Source organism: Hetaerina americana, unplaced genomic scaffold, assembly GCF_022747635.1.
Source record: "Hetaerina americana unplaced genomic scaffold, ioHetAmer1.1.p SCAF_11, whole genome shotgun sequence".
NCBI lineage: Eukaryota > Metazoa > Arthropoda > Insecta > Odonata > Calopterygidae > Hetaerina > Hetaerina americana.
This window is the reverse complement of record NW_027286181.1, coordinates 10,058,422-10,085,266: the sequence shown is the minus strand read 5'-3', so window position 1 is coordinate 10,085,266 and position 26,845 is coordinate 10,058,422. Positions and strand designations below refer to the sequence as shown.

At 45.8% G+C, this 26,845-nt stretch overlaps 1 long non-coding RNA gene across 1 annotated transcript; it reads left to right on the top strand.

Moving 5' to 3' along the window:
* Positions 1-341: 341 nt before the first annotated feature.
* LOC139700796 (uncharacterized) lies at positions 342-11,905 on the top strand. Its single transcript, XR_011703890.1, has 4 exons — positions 342-534; positions 1,431-1,501; positions 8,995-9,127; positions 10,915-11,905. It is a non-coding gene; the product is annotated as an uncharacterized lncRNA (long non-coding RNA).
* Positions 11,906-26,845: the final 14,940 nt, after the last annotated feature.

Sequence of the window (26,845 nt, the reverse complement as noted above, 5' to 3'; positions counted from 1 at the left end):
AATCATGCATCTCCTCTCTTGGGACTTGTTATATATTTATTTCGATGATGACATTTTCGTATCGTGAGAATGCTAAATAATTCTTGAACATGTTATAAGAAAATATGGCTAATATCATAATTTTTATTACAAACTGTAAACATTTTCTCTGGCACATTTGGGGTTAGCGCCCAATAATTGATGTCGTTAGTTGACGATTCGTTCCTCCCAGTCTCAAGGTCGTTACAATTTATGATACATATAGGTGTCCTGTGTCCCGGTCGCCCCCTCCATGGACCTGCCATGTGCTACCATCTTTCGACGAGTTTCCCAACTAGCATAAGCCATCATACTACCATCCCCTCGATGGAGAGGCAGGGGAAAGGTTTTCGCAGAAAAGCCTAATTACGGATTGGGCTTGGTGGCGATTGCTTCGCGGCGTATAAAAATTTTTGTGTTCAATTCAAGGTGAATATTCCTGAATTCAGCTATGACACTCAGGTGTTCTGCGTTCAGCTGTGGAAAGAGACTAACTTTCCCGGGGATAGTCGAGAGGTAAATAAGTTGCATGGTACGATTCACACCTGACGAACTCATCACGCACGTAAAGCCATTGAATCAACTATGAAATCATAATCAAAAGGAATTCCACGCGTAGACGAACCGTATGATACATGTGTGGAAGTCTATTTCGTATAAGTTGGTTCTATTTTCCTCATAAACGAATTACTAGTTATACTTACGGTTTGTTCAAAAATGTTTGTGATACCTATACGATTCTTTTGTAGTTTACTTTGGGTCACATGTTGGCTCGTTAAGTGATATTAAATAATATGTTAAGGGAACTTTTGTTGTTTATTATCAAGTTTAATTCGTTTTGCTTATTACGGTGGTGAAGAAGATGGATTGCCGTTAGGGCGCTGTTAATTTCTTGGTTTGAGTCTGACATTCAAACTTGGAAATTGATGTTATTATAAAGCCTTGGTAATGATTCGTTGCATAACTTTATTTACAAATATATATATATATATATATATATATATATATATATATATATATATATATATATATATATATATATGCCGGAACAATGGGTTGTTGCGGCCGTGACGGATAATTTCAGTGGTTGCTCTGACAAAATGGAAGTTTTTAGTTTTCCATACGTGGTTTAGAAATGCCCGCGACGTCGGTGGTCAATTCCTTGTCCCCACGTTAAGGTCTTTTTGGGAATTATTTGTATTCACTCTGCTTCTTCTGTGAATTGCAATTTACACCTTCCCGTTAAATATAGATTTTGGATTATATTTCTTTTGCCGTCTCCCCTTCTCAGATTTTATAGGCATATATTATCCTCCGGCATTAAGGAATTCTAGAATTTTAGAGTATCATTAAATGTTCCCTCAGAATTAGGTTTGATCGCCATTTAATAATTTGATTGTTCTTTCTTTCAGGGCCTGGGCTAGGAATGTTACTGCCGGAATCCAAAGTTGAAGAGAACTTCAGTGGAGACATTTCCCTGCAGGTACCAAATTTTTTTGAACCATTTTGATATCACTTCCTTTACCTATCCTTCCTTAGGGAACCCAGTTTTTCCACCCATTGATTACCTTGGGCGATTGTACCATGGCAACCTGAGTCGCCATCCCTGAAGACACTAGCACTTCCCCATGATGTTTTTTATTCTCCCTCACATTTTGATCTGATTATATCAACCTCCTTAGACAATGCACCAACATCCTCCTTCAGATAACAATGCCCTTTGACCTCTTCCACAGACCCCAAACACTGCAACCCCCCCGCTGGTAGGGGGATAGAGAATACTCCCGCAGTATCCCTGCTTGTCGTAAGAGGCGACTAAAAGGGCGGGGAGAAAACCCCGAAAACAAACCCCAAGCCAGCAAGGGATGCGTCCGGACAGTGCTGTGGATCCACTGTCTGTGAGCGGCCATACCATCTGGCCTGCGATCCGCCCAGGTGTTTGCCGTGCCTGGAGACCCGTAAGGGAGAGAAGGGGATCCTGGAGGGTGAGCTTTCTGGTTCCCAGCAGGGTGTCGGATGCCCTGTATGGACCGGGGAGTGATACCCCTCTTCGGCCCCGGATTTCGTGTAAACGGGAGGCCGGGAGCTAGCCACTCCAGGTCAATCGGCTTCCGTCGCGTTTTCGCTCCGGTGGCGAGTGCCAAGGTTGTGGGGGTCTGCGTAGGGAGGTCGGAGATGTAAGGGTTTTGGTGGGCCCTTGCACCGAAGATCCACCCCGAAACAGACAACCACTCCAGAAGCGCTATATCCCTCGAGTTAGCCCTAGGGACCGCTCCGGTTTGGCGGAGTGGCGTCCCAAATGTGTGGCTCCGTGGTGGGTGGGGAGGCCGAGGGACGAATCATTTACTATTATGGAGGAAAAACCCTTTCCACCACTAAAAAGATCCCGTCCGGACACCGGCGGGGGAGAAAAGTGTATTGGCGCATGTAAGGGCTATTTAATTATGTCGTGCATAAAGGAAGGTGAAACCTTGAAAAAGGTTTCTCCTTTCTTAATTCGCAGAGTGTTGTCACAGATTGTGCCTGGGGACCCAAAGAGCGTGAAGAAGTTCCGGGATGGTACACTTCTTATAGAGACCCTGAACGATACACAAAGTGAAAAACTGCTTGCTATGGGAATGCTCCATGACATTCCGATTAAGGTGGAGGTGCACCGCACTCTTAACACCTGTCGGGGAGTCATCAGTCACTACGACCTCCTATACGTGGACATCGAAGAAATCAAGAGAGAAATGTTCTCTCAGGGAGTGACGGATTGTCGTCGACTAACGACAAGGCGCAACGGCGAGAACATTAACACCACGTCCGTGATTTTGACGTTCGCACGTGGTAGGCTGCCCGACAAGGTATTCATTGGATATGAATCGGTCCCAGTGAGGCCGTTCATTCCTAATCCCGTGCGTTGTTTTCAGTGCCAACGTTTCGGCCACGTCGCGTCGCGCTGCGAGGGCAAGGCAACCTGCCCGCGCTGTGGCAAGGACGCGCACGAGGATAGAGAGTGCTCCTCGGAAGCTCTTTGCGTCAATTGCGAGGGTACACATCCAGTGTACTCCCGTGATTGTCCAAAGATGAAAGAGGAAAGAAAGATCATGGAGATAAAGACGCTGGAAAAGATACCGTATTTGGAAGCGAGGAGAAAGTACAGGGCACTCGTCGCCCCGACGTTCTCCCAGTCCTTTGCTTCCGTCGCGTCTATCCCATTGCCAAAGTGCACCATCGCCATGCAAACTGACGCCCCTCAAGTCACCGCTTTGGACACGCGAAGCAAAAAACAGAAGAGCACCAAAGAGACAAAGAGTAAGGTGGACAATGCGCCACCTACTCCGGTGGGCCCTTCGAAGAAGAGCCCACCACCAAAAACCACCAAGGGGAACACGACGTTACGGCGTGAGAAGACACCTTCCCCTACACCTCCCGCAAAACCAGGGAGGCCGGAGGTTCTGGAGGACCAGAGTATCTCGGATACGGAGGTCCTGGCAACCGAGTGGAGGAGGAAACATCGCTTTAAGCGATGATTTCTTAACAACCGGTCATCTCCCAAAGTTTAAAACACATTTAATCCTTTATTTATTTATTTTAATTATAATTAATTTTAATGGCCTTTTTACTGCAGTGGAACTGCAACGGTTTTTATCGGCACAAGGAGGAGCTGGCCGTTTTAATGGACGCTTTTGATCCCTCTTGCATCTGTCTGCAAGAGACACATTTTAAGGCGACAGACAAGGGTGTTTTAAAGGGGTGCACTGTTTTTAGACTAGACGACACGAGTGGTCAACGCGCCCAAGGAGGAGTGGCAGTTGCGATTCGTGAGGCCCTTTACACCTCCCGAGTCCAACTGAACACCCCATTCCAGGCAGTGGCTGTCACAGTGCATACCCCAGAGACGATGACGTTATGCAACGTCTATCTGCCGGAGGGTGCACCGGTAACTCGTTTTAACTTGGAAGCCCTTGTCCGTCAGCTACCTCGTCCATTTATTTTGATGGGCGATTTTAATGCCCATGACCCACTATGGGGAGGCCCATCCACCCCAAGCAATAGGAGAGGGCGAATTTTATCGAATTTTATTGAGGATTTTAATTTGTTTTTATTAAATAGCGGGGAAAAAACTCGCTTCAACAGCTTCAATGGGGAATTTTCAGCAATAGATCTTGCCATATGCTCGAGAAGCCTAGCCCCGAAGCTGAAGATGAACGTCCACAACGATCTCTGTGGGAGTGACCACTTTCCTCTTCTACTCGAGAAAGTAGATCGTTCGCCAAACACCTTCAGACCTCCAGAAAACTGGCGTATCAGCCGTGCCGACTGGTCGCTTTTTAAGAATATTTTTCATTTTAAACACGACGCAAGTCTCGACGCGTTGCAAAATGTCGAGACACTGACTTCAACGCTCGTAGCCGCAGCTACCGAAAGTGTTCCTCGCACGTCCGGCACCCTTCATCGGGCACCCGTCCCTTGGTGGAACGAGGACTGCGACAGGGCGATCCGGACGAGGAAAAAAGCGTTGAATATTTTTAAGAAATACCCCACGGCAACAAACCTGGCAGCCTACCGCCACCTACGAGCGCGAGCCCGGAAGGCGGTGAAGCAGGCCAAGAGGGCATCCTGGATAGAGTATGTCGCTACCATTAACCAGAGAACCCCCCTTGCGCAGGTATGGGAGAAAGTCAAAAAAATCTCTGGGTCCAAGGGCTCCTTCGTCATCTCGCCACTGCTTGTTGCTGGACGGGTGGTGACTTCACCCCCAGAAATAAGCGACACTTTCGCCCAGCAGTTCGCGGCCAGCAGCAGTGATGAACTATATGACGCCAACTTCGCAAACTTCAAGAGGCAATGTGAGAGAGTCCCTCTCAATTTTGGCGAAGCTGGAAATCCTGCAGCATACAACGAGCCATTCTCGCCATGGGAACTAGAGTCCTCTATCATGGACTCCCATAACACCTCACCGGGAATGGATCAGATCCACAACGCCTTTCTTCGGAATATTCCGAAGTCAGCGTTGGGGGAGGTCCTCAATACCCTCAACCAATTGTGGATTGAGGGTAGTTTTCCGAATTCCTGGCGGGAGTCCCTGGTGATACCCGTTCCGAAACAGGGTAAGAACAAGAGCGACCCGAACAGCTATCGGCCCATCTCTCTCACCAGTTGCCTGTGCAAGGTGATGGAAAGAATGGTTAACCGACGTCTCGTCTGGTGCCTGGAGAGACAACACCTCCTCTCCGACGCTCAGTGCGGCTTCCGGCGTGAGAGGTCCACGACAGATCATCTGGTGCGCACTGACAATTTCATCCAGGAAGCCTTTCTGTTACGCCAACACGTCGTAGCAGTCTTCTTCGACCTCGAGAAGGCCTACGACAGTGTGTGGCGACGAAAGATTTTAAACACGTTGCACAAGTGGGGTTTTAAGGGCAATATGGCCATATTTATAAAAAATTTTTTAACAAACCGCCTTTTTAGAGTAAGGACGGGCAATCATTTATCCCGATCCTACACTCAGGAGAACGGCGTACCTCAGGGATCAGTCCTGAGCGTGACGTTGTTCGCCATCGCAATCAATGACGTAACGGAATGCATCAATGCCCCGGTGATGGCATCGCTATTTGTTGACGACCTGGCTATTTTCTGCCGCTCTACAAGACTGGCATACGCCTCCAGGCAAGCCCAGGTCACCTTGAACAAACTGGGAGAGTGGTCGCGAAGGAACGGGTTTCGCTTCTCCACGGAGAAAACGAAATGTGTTCATTTCCACCGTCTTCGCGGACAGCACACACCACCGACCTTATGCCTTCTGGGCAGAAATCTCCCATTTGTCGAGTCCATTCGCTTTCTCGGCATGATCCTGGACGAAAAACTAAATTGGCGGGAGCATATACGGGTATTACGGGAGAGGTGTCGCCAGACCCTAAATATCCTAAGGTTTTTGACCCACTCCAAAAGGGGGGCAGATTGCTCTACCATGCTTTTATTATATCGAGGCTTGGTCCGTTCGAAGCTGGACTACGGGTCCATAATATACTCGTCAGGACGAGAGTCCTATTTGAAACCCCTGACGTGTGTCCACAATGCCGGGATACGTTTGGCCACTGGGGCATTTAGAACCAGCCCAGTCCCCAGCCTACTTGCTGACGCAGGTGAACCCTCGTTAGCAACCCGAAGGTTGATTTTGATGGGAAATTATGCCTGTAAAGTTTTATCCGTGACCAAGCACCCATGTTTTAACATTCTTTTTAAACCAAGATTTTTAGATATATTTAACAGGCGAAGAAGGGCAACTAGGCCCTTGGCCGTTCGTTTTACTGATTTTATCCAGGCACTCAATATTACCTTACCTCAAGTTCTCCCTGTCGCCTATGCTAAACATCCTCCTTGGCTAACACCAAAGCCGGATATGAAGTCGTTGCCTCATGCGCACTGCAAAGCGTTCACGACCGAGTCAGAATACCAAGGACTCTTTAACGCCTTCCTCGGATCGCACCCGGACTTCGTCCCGGTCTACACCGATGGGTCGAAGTCGGCGTCCGCATGTGCCTATGCAGTCGTCTCCCGCTACCATGGAGTCGTGAGGGAAAAATTGAACACGCTTTGCGGTATATTCACAGCCGAACTGTCAGCCATAAGAACCGCCCTAAAACAACTAAATGAAAATAACGGCTCTTTTCTCATCTGTTCGGACTCTTCTAGCGCCTTAAAATCCATTTCGGTGTTCTCATCAATGCACCCGATAGTCCAAGAGATCCATCATAGTCTCTTATCCCTTCAGAGAAAGGGGACCAGGGTATCCTTTATGTGGATTCCTGGTCATGTGGGAATACCTGGCAACGAAAAAGCCGACAAAGCAGCGAAGGAAGCCGTGGACCAAAATGAGTCCGATCATTGTTTGGTACCGGTGGAGGACATAAAGGCCGCCTTGCGGCATAATGTCCTAAACCAGTGGAAAGAAGCTTGGCGGTCCCTAATAAATAATAAACTTAGGGAGATAAAACCGGTTGTTTCAGCATGGCCCTCTTCCATCCGAAAGAATCGGAGGGAAGAGGTCACGATTACGCGTTTGAGGATAGGGCACTCTGCCCTCACACACTCGTACCTCTTCACAGAGGGAAAAGTGCAACCGCGCTGCAATGAGTGCGACCTGCCCCTTACAATGAAACATATTCTTACGCAGTGCCAAAAATATAAAAGGGCCAGAGAAAAGTTTCATGTAAGGGGAGATCTGGATCAAATATTAGGAGACGACCCCAACTCTTTAAGCGAGGTTTTATTATTTTTAAAGGAAACTGGCCTAATGAGGAAACTTTAGCTGTGGTATTTTTATTCTTGCCGATGTCATTTGTTTTTACTATATATTTATTTATCTATTTATTTATTTATTTATTTATTAAACCCTAACTGTGGTTTTTAAAAGTTTCGACGTGGTGCAAAATGACCTCAGCCGTCGATGCACCCCATAAACAAAAATACTACTACTACTACTACCCAAACACTGCAAATGCTGACAGACACTATGTCCTGTATGTGCTTGAAATAACAAGGATGGTGCAAATGACACCAAGGGAAAAGTTACTATTTGATAGATTAAAAACACCAGACTGGAAGTGGTGAAGAAGCTGAAGAGAGCTGGGTCAAAAAATGGAATGATTACCTTTAGAGTATTTGATTTTTCCGAAAACTTCAAAACATTTCTCGGTGATTCTTGTTCCATTGTTTTTTACTTCCATTTTCTAGTTGAGTATATTAAATCCTAAGGTAAATGTGTGAACTCTATCCTAAAAGTGCTCTTTGCTCTGTCTGTTTTTGAGTCCAAAGACTAATTTTTCCTTTGCACAAATTCCTCTTCCATCAATTAGTACTGTCTTACAGTTACTAAGGTTCATTCCTTCTTCTGTAAGGCTAAATGAAGCAGTTATCAGCCACATCACAGCTGCCGCTGGCTGAACTCTAATTGATCATTACTGTACCCTAATTCTTGTTGAGGTGCCAGGAAAACCTGGACTTAACTACAATAAGGGTGCAGATGTAATAGATGTACTTGTATTTGTTGATTTTGGCAATAATTGTTGTACTCTTTTGTATTGCCAAGCAGGCGGTGGTGATTATGGTCTGGGAATTGGAGGATAGTGAGGATAGCTTGTGGCATACTATTTCAGTCATGTTAGTGCATTATCAGACATTCCAGCTGAATTAATCAAGGGAGTGCTGAGTGCACTAAAAGGAACTGTCCCCCTCACTGTTGCAATTTATGTAATGGTTGTCGTGCAAATATTGCCATTTATGAAATGGGTCGCAGCGATGGTAAAGCTTTGCAACTCATAGGAGCCACTTTCTCTAATCCATTTATTTGTTTGAACAGGAAAAAATGTTCAGTTTTTGATCCTCCTCATTTTTTCAAATGTCTCAGGAATCTTTTCCTGGAGCATTATTTTCCTTAAGCATGATGGGAGCATTTGTTGGTGAGCCAGTTCTGCTGGTTGGCCAAATGGGTTCACATAACATCTGTAGCCAATGGTGATCATTCATCCAACCACTTACCTTTGAGGTCAATTATAAGGTAGCATGTAATGTAAATAAGCTTTAAATACTTAAATGAATTTACATTGCAATCGTTTTGCTCCATCATGGTTTGAAATTGATTGTCAGATTGCCTTTATCCTTTTCACTTATAATAGGCATTAATAATCTGTATGTGCTGTAATTGATCCTTTATCAAATTTTATTTTAATGGACTCTGACCTCACAGAGCCTCACTTTATCGGCAGCATGATTCAAGAAAATGTGTGTAAGCTTAACTGCACAGTTGTATAGTAAGCATGTTGCTGCAGGAGTACCTGCATAAGTTGAAAGAGGTGTGATATGAAGATTTTTATAAATTATATCTATTATTTATCAGGAAGTATGCATCTTTCTTTGGTTCTCGCAATTAGGCATGGATGGAATGGTCCCTGAACAATTTCTGATGGATGTTAATTCTACTTTTGATAGCTTGAATGGGTGAATGGACAACCAGAGTAAAAAACTGCTGAAATCGGCCATCAGGAATGGGAGTTCTCATGTGGATCGCTGGAAATCAGCCCCTACCCAAATCCAGTCTTGGGAGATCCTGGGAAAGAAATAGGTAATCCACCCTATTTCGCAGGATGTATGGTTGACTTTCATATAAATGTTAATGTTTGTAGGCGGAACTGAAAGCAGTTCTGGCACTTTGGCTCAAGAAATTAATCCAGAACCGTCAGAGAAGTTTTTCAATGATATTAAGCAAAACTGCAGTGCTAAGCACAACCCTAATCCACAGCAGTTCTGGACTGCATTTAAAATGGCCTTATTATAATTACAATATTATATTTTTATAGTTCACTATAAATATCATGTATGTGTATGAGTCATCATAGGAGTGAATAATAGCACATCATTAGGTGGAGGTGCTTGAGTTTCAATTTGTAATTAAATAAATTATCAATCATATGTAATAAGAGTGGTAATGTGTTATTAATTCTGACTGCATCTGACGGCTTTTATGTGAAATTGCTAAGTTATGGTAACTAGTGTGGATTTGGTAATCATTTCTTGTTGAATATGAGTGAGGATCATCAATATGAGGATGGAGAGTAAGGCAAATGATTACATTGGAGATGATCAGTTTGGGTTAAAGAAGGGGAGAGGCACACATCAGTAATGAGATCACTAACAGAGAGGAATATGGAATACTCTCAAGATCTATTTGACGGTCTCGTAGATTTCAAAATGGCATTTGATGGAGTAAATTGGGAAGAACTAAAAAATATATTGCAGAAAATAGGAATAGAATGGAGGGAAAGAAGGCTAATCCGCAGCATGTTGCACATTAATATCATTTCATGATTCTTTAGGTTTGTTATTAGCTCTAAGTAGCTTATGGTCACTGTATGATTTCTTTTTTATTGCCTGGTATGGAGATAACTCTCATCATTTTCAGATAATCCAACCTCTTATCATGAGTATTTGATGATTTGTACAATGTAGCTTTTTCTTTGATTATTCCTTGGAATGCAATGATGTCATCAGACAGTCAAGGCTTTCTTCCTCTATTTTTCAAGTAATTTTCCTTCCCACTGATGTGTTTGGAATAGCACATTCAAATAAGTATTATAATTACAGGTGAAAGTATGTGAAGCTAGATTTAAGAGTTGGCTGAGTAAACTCTTGCCCAAGTCTCCTTTTTTGATGCGCCAATAAAACTCTCAATGTTGCTCCTAAGCATGGGACAAAACCTGTCTGGTTGATCCAGGCTATTTAAGTTCAATGAGTTCCAAGAATAATAAATGCGTTTTGAATATACTGCCTACTCTGGTAGGCTCTAGAAGGAGCATTTTCAGGCCATAAGAGGCAAATGCATCAAACAACTGATTTTTTGATGAAGTCTAAGATGAAATCACAATTAAAGTCACCAGCTAGATCATAGATCTGTCTAGAAGACACAATGATTTCAATTCTTGATCCAGCTTTTCTGTTAAAAATTTGATGTCACTATCTATTACACTGGAATTGGTTCACTTTTTGTTTCTTATACTTCAGTTATTTACTTTAGTAATTAGTTTATGCATAAGTTGTTCTTAGATCACACGAACACAAATGTGAATTTATATTTATTTATCATTGCTTTTTATTGGCATGTTCTATTTCATAAAGTTGACTATTAGGATGACTATTAACTGACTGCATTCTTAAGACTGGTCATGAGTGATATTAAAGAGATGCATGTCAGGTGTGATATAGTAGAATATCATGCTTAATGAAAAATATCAATTTGCCACAAAATAAAATGTAATATGATTGGTTTCAATGTAACCAACTCATCATCATCAAGAGTAATATTGGCTACTTGCAATGCCACAATCCTAATATAATGTTACTCCTTATTTGCAGAACCAGTACCTAGAAAATGAGCCAGCGTCATTGGAAGATATGAGTACCACCTATCAAAAAAAGGCGTGCCTTTCATAAAAAATATACTTTTGCAATGTGAGGTACACTGTGAAATATATTCATTTATGCTGTGGCTTTTTAAATTTAAAGTGTATTTGTAATCACAGTCAAATAACAAGGCACAGCCTATTCAAAGAATTAATTTTAGGCACATTGGTTGGGTCTAAATAGTATTATTTCCAATGTCGGTAATAAAACTCTGTTATCTTCGGGAAACTCTGTGTATCATCGGGAGATGTATGTCAATGGGTGTGTTATATGTCAACTAATTTTATTGGAAGAATCAACTCCAGCTGTACTCTTAGAAGTGGGCAAAGGATATGGTGAGGGAAATCTGAGAGAGAAGTATGAAATTAAAATTGAACAAAAATAAAATGATATAGGGGATTTAGAACAGAACAAATGATTAAACCAAAATATGATAACAAAAATGCTCTGGCTAAGGTGTATTAGATAGCATTGACCCTTGGCCTAATCAAGCAATCACCCAGACAGGGCTTGGGAGGGATTTCTCCCTGCACCAGTGGCCCACCAATCTTGCATAATAAAATAAATGTACTTTCTAGCTTGGATTTACTAAATGGCCTTTATCCTTGCTAGCCACCGGAACTAATGCAACCAGGGCTTGGGAGGGATTTCTCCCTGCACCAGTGGCACGCTTGCTTGGGTACAAGTAAATGCCTTAACCCTTTCTAATCTCATTCACTCACCATGGAATCTTTTCTGATGTTAGTCCTGTAACTCCCACTTCGAGGAAGGTAAGGGAGGTGCCCAGGATCTGACCCACAGTGTTTCCACTGTCAAGCAGTTCTCTTCAGAGAAGAAACTATGTTCTCTTGTGTGTGGTTTCCTATGCATAATGTGTGTATTTGAAGTTGAAAGTAGGGGGAGGAGGTGTGGGGTGGAAGGGTAAGGTGTGGGAAATGGTCATGTTTGGGATTTTTGCTATTTGGGGGGGAAGGCAGGGGCGGGAAGCCTTTAATGCAGATTATGGTGAAATAATTACAATGTATGCTTAGTCATTAATGTTGGTTTTTGTTGAATGGGGTATTTCTGGTTTTTTGCTAAAGAGAATAATGATGATGAGATGGGGCCCAAGTCATGGTTCATGTGTTTATTTTTGGATTAGTGGATATGGATGCTTTCATGGTAGTCTAATACATGGTGTGGTACGGTCCTAATGAGTTTTAAATTTTTTTAATTAATGTTCTGTGAGTGTTGATGCATATGTACTGCAACTGCTGATTTTTCTGTATGACCTAGTTTGTAGTAAGCCAAATGTTTTTAAAATTGTATGAGAATATTTCTGTGTTTGTCCAATGTACGATTGGAGACAACTTATCTCGTCTATGCCTGATTTTTGGCATGAAACAATGGTACTGTTTGGGTTTCTTAAAAGTGTTCTGAGTTTGTTGTTGGTGATGAATATATGTTTTCTACCATGATTTTTGAAAATGGAGTGAGTATGTAAGTGTGGGGTGGAAAGCTAATATTACTGATTTCTTTCCTTCAGTGAGTAATTATGTGGTGCCATCGTAAATTAGTTTTTTGTGTTTTGTTTCTTGAGGATCTTATTAATAATGTTAAAGTTGTAACCATTTATGACAGTGGTTCATTTTATGTACTCTAATGTTGATAGAAATTTTGCTTTGCTCAATGGGATGTTAAAAGTCTATAGACTAGGAAATGAATCCCCATGGGTTTTCTGTAAATTTCAAGGGAAATTTAATTTGTATTAGCCCAGTTTGCTTTGATATCTCAACAGAAAAATATCATTGTCATACCTTAGCCAAGTTGCAGGGAAAGGGCAAAGTGAATTGCCCTTTGTAGTACCCAAATTTGGCTTGCATACCTTTTTGTTTAGAGTGAAGTAGTTCTGATCCTAAACCAGATTTGTCAAGGGCTTATACTATCGGGTAATTTCTTAGGGGATATGTTTGAAATGCAGCCAATCTACCACGAAGATTGTCTCTGGGATGGGAATCCTAAGGAATATGGACTTGACATCAAAGGAAACTAAAATATCAGTCTTTTAGTGCGATGCCTTTGATAATGTGAATTAAATCAGCTGTTTTTAACATTTGACATGCTATGGAATCTGATGTTGGTAAACTGTATGCTGAATTGTATGTGGGAGAGTTGATCCTGGAAACCATGGGGCCAACTTTTTTGTGTACCTTGGAAAGGCCATAAAGGCATGGGAGGATTGGATTAGATATGGCAAGTTGAAACTTGTGCTTTGTCAATAAGGGCTTGCAATTGGAAATCAGGGATTTTGTATCTTGGAACATTTTGTCAACTATGGCCCAGCGGGGTTCGGCACAGTCAAAAATTATCTGGTAAGACAATTGACCCCTCCACGGAAATCTTACGAGCATTTATAAATCATAAAATTTTCAGCATGGCCCTGCTTGATAAGTCAGAAAGGCATCGCTCTCCATATGGAGGACATCAGGGTAAAGGAGAAATAGACAATACATATGCAAGCAAAAAATATGTCCAAGAAATGAATTTTATATGCTCAGTCCTTCAGTACTGTCTTTACCCGGACACGTGCTTGCAATTAATATCCCTTGACCATTTCACTGCTGCGGACACCCTCCTTCGTGGCGTAGTGACATAACCCTAATGGATTTGTCGCCAGGAGAGGAATCACTTGTTCCAGCTGGCGAGGGTGCCCAGGTAAACCTACTTAACTGGAGGTAGCAAGGGGGTTTGTGGCCAGGTTGTCATACTTTGCCATTTTGGCCGCCCTGGCTGAGTGCAGTCTTCTATCAGTTCGCGAATGGGACAGTGATGTCACTTAGGTGCACTGTCCTGCTGGGCAACTCAGCCTTGACTAAATCCAGTTGCAGCTGGAGTGGTCACCTTTCACCTGGTCCAACCTGGAAGGCAATGTGTCCCGCTGGAGTCATAAGATCTTGTCTCCACGTGGAAGTGGTTGAGGGTTTGTGGCAGGGTTTCATCCTCACTGCAGCACTTCCGGCTAGTGTTGAGCACACCTCTCTGTGAGCCATTCAGAAGTACGTTGAGACGGGCCCAGTGGATGACCTGCCAGTTGCCAAAACGGGTGAATTGGCGAGTTAATAAGAAATGGCTGCTGTCCCAGGTATTGGTTACATTTTCCATCGCCTTCCCCTGGTTATATGTCACCAGCCACCACCGGTAGGCTTCCATGATCGTTTGGCAGATCAGACTGCATGCTCTAATGCAATGTCAAGAGGATTATGAGGGTTTCTGGGTATGGCATCAGGATGCTCAGCCAAAGGGAGAGGTGTTGGTCCATGCTCCACTCTTAATGCAGTCCGCACAGACTTTGAAGGTGCTACAAGGCTCACCTTGCCTGGGACCATAGGGATTCTGTGACCTTGGCATCCCCAGACAGGTACCATCTGTGCAACACCTGCTTCACAGACCGCTCCAATTCTCCCATTTCTCAGGTAGACTGCCACCTTAAGGGAGTTAAAGTGCCTTGCGGACACTGCTGTGTCAGTGTGGGCGAGTGTCCTCTTTGTGATGGCAGTAAGAATTTGTGGGAAATGGAGTCTTGTTTTGAAGGAAAGTATCTGAAGTGTCGATGTTCTACTGAGGTGCCAGCTCAGTACTGCTCACCGAGCCAAGGACCTTCTGTAGTTTGGCCAGTAGGTTGCCCAGTTGGTCTTGCGTCCTATCCTTTGGTGGACCGCTTTCTGTAGGGGTACCCGTATCTTGCAGGCGCATGGAACTTTGCATGTGAGAGTGCGGAACGCCTGCGTGACCACAGGAGTCCGTCCATAAGTACTGGGAATGATGTGTACGCTGCGCCGCCAGGGTATGAGGGAAGGGTGATTTTTTCCTGCTGTTCCTCTGTGGCAGGTATTGTCATTCATCCTCTGATCTATTTACTGCTACTTTGGTGCGGGCGAGTGACCCCTTTGTGGTGGCGGTAATTCTTTGTTGAAGTGGAGCCTTGGTGAAAGGATAGTATGCGGAGCATCGATAAGCTGCCAAGGCCCCAGCACGCTGCTATTCAACGTGCCGAGGCCCCTCCGCGAAATTGCGAGCAGTTCACCGAGTCGGTCCAGCCCATCGATCAATTGGGGATTCTAGATGTTTGTAGCATTCCCCTTACTTCAGCCATCTCTCTTCTCTCCCTGAATGGAGACGTCCACCTCTGCAGCCCAGGCTCATTTCTTGGCGTTAACGCGGAGGACACTAGTCCGCTGACCGCTTGACAATATTTATTAATGCCCTCGGGGATCTCGATGCTCTGGCCACGAGCAGCAGGTCATCGGCATATTACTTAAGAAGTACTGATGTATACATTAGAGAAATACGGCGCGGGGTCGCTTAGCTAGGACCGACCTATTGTAATTGTATAGTAATATTTCTTGCACTGGTTGCTGTGTGCCCGGGGGGGGGGAAATAATTAACCAGTCGTCCAAGTAGGCGATCATCGGCACCTAAAATTTGGAATAGATTTCCTGTGCCACCGCCCTTGCCTATCTTTGCGTAATTGCCGGTGCGAGGGCATGTCCCATGGGCAGACGTATCCATTGTAAATATTCGTGATTAACGAATATGCCGTAGAAGTGGCGAAGTACGGGATGGATTGGGATCTGCCAGAATGCATCGGTGAGATCTAATTTCATTAGGAAGAAAGGAGCATGCTGGGATCGTTTCAAGTGCCTTGGCGGCGTCCTCGAGTGTGAATTTAGGTTTGCTATAAAACTTGGTCCAATCGGACAGGTCATGAATGATTCTAGTGCCCCCTGATGCCTTGGGAAAAGCGCAGGAAGGCATGGCCATCGCCAGCACACCTCGTACTAAAATGTTTAACCATTGCAATATCTCAGGAGTAACCGGAGTTGGTTTAAAAAAGTATGGCGCCGTTGTGGGCTTTGCAAGGTCGGCTCCTTCCTCGAAGAGCTTTCTGACGGATACATTCTGGTATGGGTATTGAGAGGCTGTGGGGAAGAAAGGGATATCTACGTAGTCGTCTGCCTCATGGTTTTGGACGTCTGGGGACCGCGGGGGGGTTTCGGGCGCTGGGGACGAGGCCCTAGGTAACAGGTGCTCTGGGTTTTGTACCTCGTCTTTTGGGTGAACATATTTGAAGGAATGTCTTGTCCTTCGAAGCGGGAGTTGTCGTCACTTTCCACTTCACTTGTCACTGCACTCCTCTCTTGGTCTCCTTGATCGGACCCTATGCTTTCACTATTACTTGCCTGCAAGACTTCTGCCTGATCCGGTTCTGCCGATCCTTCTAGCAGCAGCAGCTCCGCAAAGAGATCTGTCAGGGGGTCCTCGTCCTCTTGCGCGTCCAGCGTCGCATGGTTATCCTCTGCAGCTATGCCCGCAACAAAGCGTAGTGCCGGAGCTCCCCCGATGGGTGGCCAGGTGTTGGCTTCAGCGGGGCGGCTAAATCTTTGTGGAGGCGGGCGGCCGCGAAAGAGCCGTGATTGGATACTGGGTCTCCCGTACTCCTCCGGTTGCCCGTTGTGATGTGGCCGGTGCTTGGACGATGACCGTTGGTGGTGTCGGTATCGTGTTGGGCGGCAGCCGGAGGAGTTCGTTTCCCGAAGTTTCTGTCATGCGGATGGCTGTTTCCCACCTGTGGTGTGGTACAATTGCTAACGCGCAAGCAATTTTAGATGGTTACTTTGGCTGGGTCCGGTAGATGGGGCCACTCCGCCGCTAATGTTAAAAGAGAATTGCATTCGTGCAAGTCCCTCTTAGACAATCGGCCGTTATCCTTTGAGCCCTCTATTGTCCAAAACAGGGCAAGGCACTCCGGGTCTCCTGGGGCGTCGATGAAATGGCCTGGTCGCGCGATCGCTAGATTCTTGAAGCCCCAGGCGGCCATGGGGGCTACGCGCCACCTCCCATTCACCGGCCACCTCATTCTCGCGTTCCCCTTCCATCAGCACTTTCGGTTGGTATCGTTCAGTTCGGCGGCGGCCATTACTGGTGGTGGTGCCTTTTTCGATGTTTTGCTCGCTAGCCCAGCCTCATCTCCGTTTGGCATGCCGCGCTCCTTATGTGTGTCATCTCTCCCATCATTTCCGGTAGACTACGATCACGATCGAAATCCATACTCCATCCAATCGGGTTTCGTTCCTCGCTGGACAAAGGGAACATGTCCGCCCAGGTTTCAGCTATACCTCGCAGCTCGTTCTGCAGATCAATCTCCATGCCTCTTTTCGATGAGAATCCCACCTCCGTGTAATACTTTCGGGGTTCCCTATAGGCTCCATCAGGTGCGGTCATAGGTCTGCTTCATGTTTTGCAGGTTTTCAGGACGATCATTCGTTGGGATCAAGTGCACCTCTGCGGCATTACACGCTAGTTTACGCAAAGAAAATCCGGCATAATACGAAATGGCATCACACTATAAGCCCTTAAGCTCCCAGCAAAAGATAAGGCGAAATATGTATTCGTTTGAAGTCAAAACTGCGAAACAGTTTTTCGACAAGATATCCCCGTCTTTGTAGTCCCCAACAAAATCAAGTCTGTTTTTAAGCTTCGACGTACTCTGGAATTTGAGGTTTTTGAACTGTTGAGAGGGCATTTTATTTTTGAGAGTTGATCAGGAATGGTGCAATCTTTTTTCTGGACCATGGAATGCCAATAAAACGTTGGAGGATTGAATTATATGCTGAGTTAAAACTTTTCTGCTTCGTGAATTAATAGCCGGAAAGTGGCGATTGCGGATTATGCATCTTGAACCAAATGGTCAAGTTAATATGTGGCCCAACTGGGTTGAGCACAGTCAAATGACCTTTTAAGTCGGCAAGGATTTCCTCGACGGAAATCTAATAATATATTTTAATCTCTAAATTTTTTATCGTGGCCCAGCTTGTTAAGCCAGAAAGACATCAAATCGCCCTTCATACGGAGGGCATGACGGTAGAGGAGGAACCGTAAGTAGTAAATGCATGAAAAATATTTATATAAATGAATTATATACGGTCAGTCGTCACAATAGTCGTTTCCAGGACAAGCTCGCAATAGGACTCCAGCGACCATTTCAGCGTGGCAGACGACATCCTCAGTGTAGCGGCACGAACCTAGTGGATCTGGATTGGTTCAGTAGATACTGTACTTGCTTTCCACCCAGAGGGCTCGGGTTGAAATCCCGGCGGTGTTGAATATATTTCAGAGGTACCTCGATCCCTACTTGAGGTGTTTTGAGTGCGTACGACGGCCGTCGGATAGGACGTTAACCTGCGAACCTCTTGGCGCCTTTCGTTAAGATTAGGCTAATGCCGACGCCAGGTTTCTCTCCACCCCTCATCCTTTCCTGTCCATCCCCTATGGCGCAAATGACCTCGGCAGTCGGTCGCCTCCATTAAATATTACTACTAACTATTGGATTTTCAATTGCGAATGCAGACACTCGTTCTCTTTGTCCCAACCGTCATTGAAGCCAAAAAGAATGTCAAGGTGAACGTTCTGCTTAAACTGAACTTCGCGGCGCGGAATATCCTGCTGGCGTTCAGCACCCCTCTTCGTGCGCCGTGCAGCGGAAGTACGTTTAGGCGGGCCCGGTAGATGAGTTGCCATTCGCAGAAACGGTTAAAGCGGTTTGTGGCTGCGAAATGGCTGCTGTTCATGGAAATTGTGACAGTTTCTATCTCCTTCCGCTGGTCTTTCTTTGCTACCTGCTTCCGCTAGTAGGATTCCCCAATTTTTTCGCGGATCATGCCGCACGCCCATTAGCGGGATGTCCAAATGATCATGAGGATCTAAGAGTGGTGCATCGAATTCCTCAGCCGCAGAAAACGCGACGAAACACGCACCACTCCAATAGCAGTCCGTTCAGCCTTTTAAGGTCCCAGGTGGCTCCCTTGCCGTGGGACAACAGGGATGCCGTGACCTCGGCGTCCCCGGACAGGTATCTGCTCAACACTTACTTCCTAGATGGCGCTCTTATTCTCCCCATCTAATGGACTGCATGAGGGCATGCGGAACGTCTGCGTCACCACAAGACAGTCCTTAAGTACTTGGAGTCGTTTGGTACCCCCGCTGCCAGGGTGCACTTTACTTTACTTAATTTGTACATAGGGGAAACCCTGTGTTTTTTCCCCTTTTTCATAACCGAGTTTTATTCAATTGTCTCTTTGTGTCTAAAGTTTTCCCGTTGTCTCATCCCTCCATGAATAAATAATACACTCCCTCCGATCGCCCTTCGCTGTCTCCCTCCGCCGCCGCCCGCCAGGTTTTTTGGCTGGCCTGACGATCTCGGCTAGCTCCTTGTGCTTGCAGTGTCTCAGACAAAACAAAATGAGTTCGTTCGCTTGCCTCTGTCATCTCCAGCTGTAACCTTACTCTCCATGCTTCGTATATTACACACTCGCTCACTCGGTGTTTAATTGTGTCCTCTTTTAGGCACTCAGCACACAAGCCTGATTCAGCGACCCCTATTTTACTTTTATAACCGTCACACTCCCCGTGACCACTTAGGATTTGTCCGGTATTTTTCGTATACTGCAGTTTAACTGCTTTCCTCGCATTTAGATTTGGAAAGAGTTCGTAGGTGTGGCGGCCTTTATCCGAGCTCACCCATTCCTCATTCCATCTCTCTTCAGAAATGTTTCTGAGAAGTTTCTTTAGTTTCGCAAGCGAGGTGCAATCTTCTGAGGTAATTCTTTGTCCATAATACACAGTCTCACCAGTTGTTTTATAGTCTTCTCTTGCCTGTTTCTCCCCAACAATGTACTTCAGGGGCGGTTCCCCAGCAATAACCGACAGGGCTTCAGTGCTAGCGGTGGAGTAGCAGTTAGTAAGGGCTAGCAAGCACGCCCTCTGCGCCTCCTGCAGTTTTCTTTGAACTCTGCTGTTTTCGGCCCTGTGGCCCCACACCCTGCTACCATACATGATTACTGGTTTAACCACACCATTATACACGATGGAGCGACTGGCTACCGAACATAGTCCTGACATTTCGCCGTATCGCATGGAAGATCTTTTTTACCTTTATTGCCGTGTGGTTGGAGTGGGCCTGGAACGTTAACTTCTCGTCCAGGTACACTCCTAAGTATTTAAAGTAAGGACTTCTTTTAATTTGTTTACTGTCCAGCCTGATCGTTGGATTCCTGGCCAGGGCACTACGGAAGACCCCGTATTCTGTTTTCTCCTTGGAAAGAGTCAATTTGTTGGCTCTCGCCCACTCTTCCACGAGAGTCATCGAGGCCAAAGCCTTGCACTCTAACTCCCTCCTGGTGTCTCCACCCACAAGTACTGCCGCATCATCAGCGTACGCTACAATGTCGCATCCGTCTGGAAATGTCTTTCTCAACAGAGAGTTCATAATTATGTTCGAGACCAGTGGGCCCAGGACAGAGCCCTGGGGATATCCTTTGGTTGACACTTTTCGAACAGCCGTGGTGTTCGTCCGGTAATGCACCGTTCTGTCTCTAAAATAGCTTTTTATAACACGAATTAAATATTTCGGTACCTGTAAGTGTTTCAGTTCTTCTATTGCTGCCGGCCACCAAACTGAATCAAAGGCACCTTTTATATCAATGAAGATACCCACCACATATTTTGAATCATTGTTTACTATAAAATTTTAACTTCTAGGATCGAATCCTCTGCCCCTCTCCTAAACCCAAACTGCCGATCGTGGTAGAGGTTATCTACTGCACTTTCTAGTCTATTTTTGAGCATGCGCTCCAGGACCTTGCCAAACTCAGGTAATAAGGTTATGGGACGAAAAGACCTATGGTCAGATATATCTCTGTCCTTTTAAGTATGGCCTTAAGTAAGCCGATTTTCCATAGCTTAGGAAAGTATCCTGAGAATAGACAGTCGTTACAGATGCTTAAAATGTCACTGTTTACGATGTCCGACATTTTTTGGATCACAATTCCCGGAATACCATCGTCACCTGGCTCTTTGTTCCTACCAATTTGGTCGATTGCTACATCCACTTCGCTTAGGGAGAATGGTTCGATGTCCTCGGCAGCACATTCTTCCTCCGACCGCTTCCTTACTACGTGTTGTGCTTCATTGTCCTCGTCGTCATCCGGTAGAAGTGTTTATTTTAGCATATTTTGCGTATGCGTTTGAAGGACTGTTGTGGTTCCACAATCGGTGATGTTTGTTCCAAGGATCACGGGTGTTTTAAGTTTTTCTGAAAATAAGCGGTAAACAAAGCCCCAGCAGTTTCCCCCAAAGTTTTCTTGGGAAAATCTGTCCCAGCTGGCTCGTTTAGCTGCAAATATCTCGTATTTATACGTGTTTAGTTTTGCCCTAAATCCCCCTCGGTGAATCTCCCTCGTCCTGTCTACTGCGGTCCACCCGCTTTTTAAGGACCCTTAGTTCCTTTTTCATTTTATTTAGGGTCTCATTCCACCACGGAGTCTTGCGTACGTTCCTCTTCATGACTGGAATGCTGCTCTCGATTGCCTTCCTCACACACTTGGTAAGTTCATTCACTCGTTCTTCCAGAGCCTCCTCCCCGGGGATCCAGGGCGATCCGTTCTCAGCTTCTGTTTTGTTTTTGGCATACTCGGAGCAGCATTTCTCCCAGTTTGCTCGTTTAAGAGCAAACCTCGGGGCTAATTCTTTTGTTTAAATTGGTGCGAATATGTCGAACGTTATAAGCTGGTGGTCACTGTTAATTAACCCCTCGTTAACCCGCCAGTTTCTTGCATCTCGGAGGGCGTAGTTGCTGACAATGGACAAGTCGATGTTAGAACGCCCCCTGGGACCCATGAAGGTCGATGGCTGTCCCGGTTCATTTAGAATATAGAGATCTTGATTTAGGACTAAGTTTTCTATTTCTTTCCCACGGTCGCATGTAGCTTTACTAAACCATAGGTAATTCTTAGCATTTGCGTCAACTCCTATTACTATTTTCTATTCTTAAACGTATCTACTATGGCCGAGATCTGATCGATATACACCGAGATTTCTTCGTTGGGAGGAAAGTACGCACTAATTACGATCAGGGATTTTCCCCGAGTACATATTTCGGTTACCACGACATGTTCTCTAGATAATGACGATATTTCGATAATGTCTAGATCTTGGTTATATACAAATATGGCCGCATATGGTCTGCTCCGTTTTGGAGCTGGTAAAATTCTAGTCTGCAGTCCTTGGCCTGGAATTTTCCATAGATCGTTTCTGCCTGGACGGAAACAGTATGGTTCTTGAACCAGTACTAGAGAAGGCCTTTTCCTCGGAAATGACTCGAACCTCATCCGTAGATATCTTGGCATACTGTAAATTGATTTGTCCAGTTTTGATTTCCTTCCTTGATTGTTTATCCATAATCAATTCGTCTTTCGTAGGTTGATAGTTTCCGTTTGTAGGTTGGGCAGTTCGGGTCATCAGCCTGGTGGTTGCAGTTTTCTTCTTTGCTCTGCACGCATTTCGGTTCCCCCTCATGCTTACAATCCCGATGGCTGTTCGCCTGCGCAGATGCTACAGGTTTCTTCTTTTCTGCAATCCTTGGACCGATGTCCATGGCCCTGGCACTTGAAACACCGAGTGATACGTACATAATCACTAACCCGGTAACTGTCGAATTCGACGTATACCCTGCCGCTGTTATAGAGTACCCTTCTAGTGTCTGCGTCCACCTCCACAACCCAGTTCCGCCTTGGGGAGTCTTTCTTACCAAATGGGAAAACTGCCCTGACCTCGCATCCCTCTGAAAGCCCATTCCGCGATTTTATTGCGTCAATTAACTCCGCATCGCGAATCGAACTACGCACACCAGATATGCACATTCTTGGCTTCCGTTTTTCCGGGACTTTGAGGACGAGTTTGGTTTTCTTAAAGTCGTTCGATTGCTCTATTTTCTTGGCCAGGTCGGGCGAATTAGACTCAATACAAACGCCTTTGTTTGCAATTCGCACGACTCTGTCAACCTTTATTCCCAGCTTTCTGGGATGCAGGATTTGGTCAGTGTGTCCTTGGTATCGTCACTGGTTTCCTTTGTAGAGTCCTCTCCGGGATAGATGAGTACAGAGAAAGTTTTAGCGGGATGAACCGGGGCCGGAGCACAAAAATTCCGATTGAACCACTTTAGCGTAGGACTTCTGTGTGGGTGCTGCTTCGGGGAAGGCGGACCTTAAGCTTTCATTTACTGTTCTACATCTACATAATACCCCGCAAGCCGCCGCAAGGGCGTGTGGCGGGCTACTGTTGCCGATAATTCCCCCTTAATTTCATTAATAACCTCATCCCGGATGCGTAATTCCGTGTACGCACGTTCTACACGTGAAAAGATATTTTTTAGATAATTCAGCTCACCTAGTATCTTTTCCGCTTTTTTCGAGTTGAGGTTTTATATTATACTCATAAATGTCGCGTCGAACGCGTCACTGTGTTCCGTTTTTCCCCCTCCTTTGCCATTGCTATCTAAGTCAGTGACATGGGGACGACGTAAAGTAAGCACAACACGCAGCGACCAGAAGGCCTGGGACGCCGGGCAGAAGGCCAACGTTTACCTGGATAACGTTCCGAATATCCTTACGGTATGGTCCACGCGCGCAGCACACTATAGCCCCCAGCGAACGGGGACAGCCCCGGCTAGAGCGACGGCCAAAGCCGGTCGTTGCCACGTGGCGATCGGTGAATGTTCACTTAATTTTTCAATCACTTCTTATGCCAATATTTTCACACGAACAGTACCGTGAACATATAAAAGGATAACGCACTCACAGTAATCGCCAAACCTGGAGAAAACCCTGCAGTTCCGGAGATTCCGGCACTTCCGGCCCTCGACCACGTGTCGTAACTCGGTCGACTTTCTCCGATTCTCATCAAATTTTCATAAAATAACTGTATTCACCACACAATGTTGCATTTTCAATCCTGGAGCACTCACACAAAAACTCCGAGTTATCGCCGAAAAACGGTTTTATGGGGGGATTCTTTTCTCCGCCATTCCGTCACACAGGGGGCTCAAACCTGGGCGGGATGGGCTCCAGGGGTACACCAGCACTTGCACTTTTTTCAGGAATTTTTCCTCAAACCACTTCACCAAAAGCGCAGTTTGCAAATTTCACAAAACACGCCACTCGCCGTTCGCCGGCGATTCAACACTCTACGAAGTGTACGAAGTATGTCCCCTAGAGAGAGATCTGACAGCGCACTTGCTGATTTCCAGTCGACTGCCGCCTCAGGCCTCGTCCCTCCTATATATCCATCCAGCCGCCGAATAGACGGCCGATCTGGCATAGGGAGGAAGGACGGTCCGAGACGGACGATCGGCTGGATTATCGGTGGTGAAGATGTACTGCCAGGTCACAACTTGTGACGATTCCTTTATTATATTTATATACAAGGTTTTTAATTCGGGGTTCGCAAGTAGCGCCCCTTTTCCTTTTAACATAGAATACGCAACAGCCATATTATCGCAAAACATATTAATGGTACAATTACTTTGACAAATCTGGACTGCCTGGGACAACCCCATGAGCGCGGCATAACTTTCCGCTTCAAGGATGGGTTGGTCTGAGTCGAAGCACCAAATGTCAGTAGCGTCAAGGGCTGGGATTACCCATGCCACCTGAAAAGGTGTTGCGTCCGTATACACATCAATTTGTGTGTTACATAAACTAACTTTCCGTTTCTTGTGCCATATTCCCGCCTCCCATAGTTCCGTTGCCAGTTTCACTTGACGTCGACCGAGGTCGGACATTAGGAAGTATGGGAGAAGGAGAATATAAGCACACCAAGAGATAAAACCTAATGCTTTTGGGAAGTCGCTTCTGCGCAACCGTGGGATGACGTCTATGATGTATTTTGCCCTTTGCAGGCTTCCCTTGGTTAGGGATAACAATACCCATGTTGATAGCAATACCCAGATCATTTTGCAAGAACCGAATGATTTCTCCCCCCGCGGGTAGGGGGATAGAGAATACTCCCGCAGTATCCCTGCTTGTCGTAAGAGGCGACTAAAAGGGCGGGGAGAAAACCCCGAAATCAAACCCCAAGCCAGCAAGGGATGCGTCCGGACAGTGCTGTGGATCCACTGTCTGTGAGCGGCCATACCATCTGGCCTGCGATCCGCCCAGGTGTTTGCCGTGCCTGGAGACCCGTAAGGGAGAGAAGGGGATCCTGGAGGGTGAGCTTTCTGGTTCCCAGCAGGGTGTCGGATGCCCTGTATGGACCGGGGAGTGATACCCCTCTTCGGCCCCGGATTTCGTGTAAACGGGAGGCCGGGAGCTAGCCACTCCCGGTCAATCGGCTTCCGTCGCGTTTTCGCTCCGGTGGCGAGTGCCAAGGTTGTGGGGGTCTGCGTAGGGAGGTCGGAGATGTAAGGGTTTTGGTGGGCCCTTGCACCGAAGATCCACCCCGAAACAGACAACCACTCCAGAAGCGCTATATCCCTCGAGTTAGCCCTGGCGACCGCTCCGGTTTGGCGGAGTGGCGTCCCAAATGTGTGGCTCCGTGGTGGGTGGGGAGGCCGAGGGACGAATCATTTACTATTATGGAGGAAAAACCCTTTCCACCACTAAAAAGATCCCGTCCGGACACCGGCGGGGGAGAAAAGTGTATTGGCGCATGTAAGCGCTATTTAATTATGTCTTGTGCAAAGGAAGGTGAGACCTTGAAAAAGGTTTCTCCCTTCTTAATTCGCAGAGTGTTATCACAGATTGTGCCTGGGGACCCAAAGAGCGTGAAGAAGCTCAGGGATGGTACACTACTTATAGAGACCCTGAACGACACACAGAGCGAAAAACTACTTGCTATGGGAACGCTCCATGACATTCCGATTAAGGTGGAGGTGCACCGCACTCTTAACACCTGTCGGGGAGTCATCAGTCACTACGACCTTCTATACGTGGACATCGAAGAAATCAAGAGAGAAATGTTCTCTCAGGGAGTGACTGATTGTCGTCGACTCACCACAAGGCGCAACGGAGAAAACGTAAACAGCACCTCCGTGATCTTGACGTTTGCGCGTGATAGACTACCCGACAAGGTGTTTGTGGGCTATGAATCGGTACCAGTGAGGCCATTCATCCCGAATCCCGTGCGTTGTTTCAAATGCCAACGGTTCGGCCATGTCGCGTCGCGCTGCGAGGGCAAGGCCACCTGCCCGCGCTGTGGCAAAGACGCGCACGAGGATAAAGAGTGCTCTTCGGAAACTCTTTGTGTGAATTGCGAGGGTACACACCCAGTGTACTCTCGTGATTGCCCGAAGATGAAAGAAGAGAGGAAAGTCATGGAGATAAAAACACTGGAAAAAATCCCATATGCGGAAGCGAGGAGAAAATACAGGGCGCTAATCGCTCCAACTTTCTCCCGGTCCTTTGCTTCCGTTGCAACCACGCAATGTGTAAAGTGTACCATCGCCACGCAGACGGAGATCCCGAAAGAATCCCCAATAGAAACCACGCAAGTGCCTAAACCAAAAAGGGTGAAGGATGGAAAGAGTAAGGTGGACAAGGAGCCACCTACTCCTGTGGGCCCTTCAAAGAAGAGCCCACAAAAAACCACCAAGGGGAACACGCCAAAAGGGCGTGAGAATACACCTTCCCCGCCGCCTCCAGTGAAGCCAAAGAAGCCGGAGGTAATTGAAGAGGACCAGAGTATCTCTGATACAGAGGTCTTCGCAAACGAGTGGAAGAGGAAACATCGCTTCAAGCGATAACCTCAATAGAGTTGGTCATCTCCCTTTTTAGTCATCTTATTTATTTATATATTTATTTATTTATTCATTCTAATTTAACACTTTAAATGTGTTCCATTCTGCAGTGGAACTGCAATGGCTTTTATCGGCACAAGGAGGAGCTGGCCATTTTAATTCAAGATTTTAAACCCTCTTGTATTTGTCTCCAAGAGACCCATTTTAATGCTGAAGATAAGGGTATTTTGAAGGGGTTCACTGTTTTTAGAACGGATGACCTAAGTGGCCAACGAG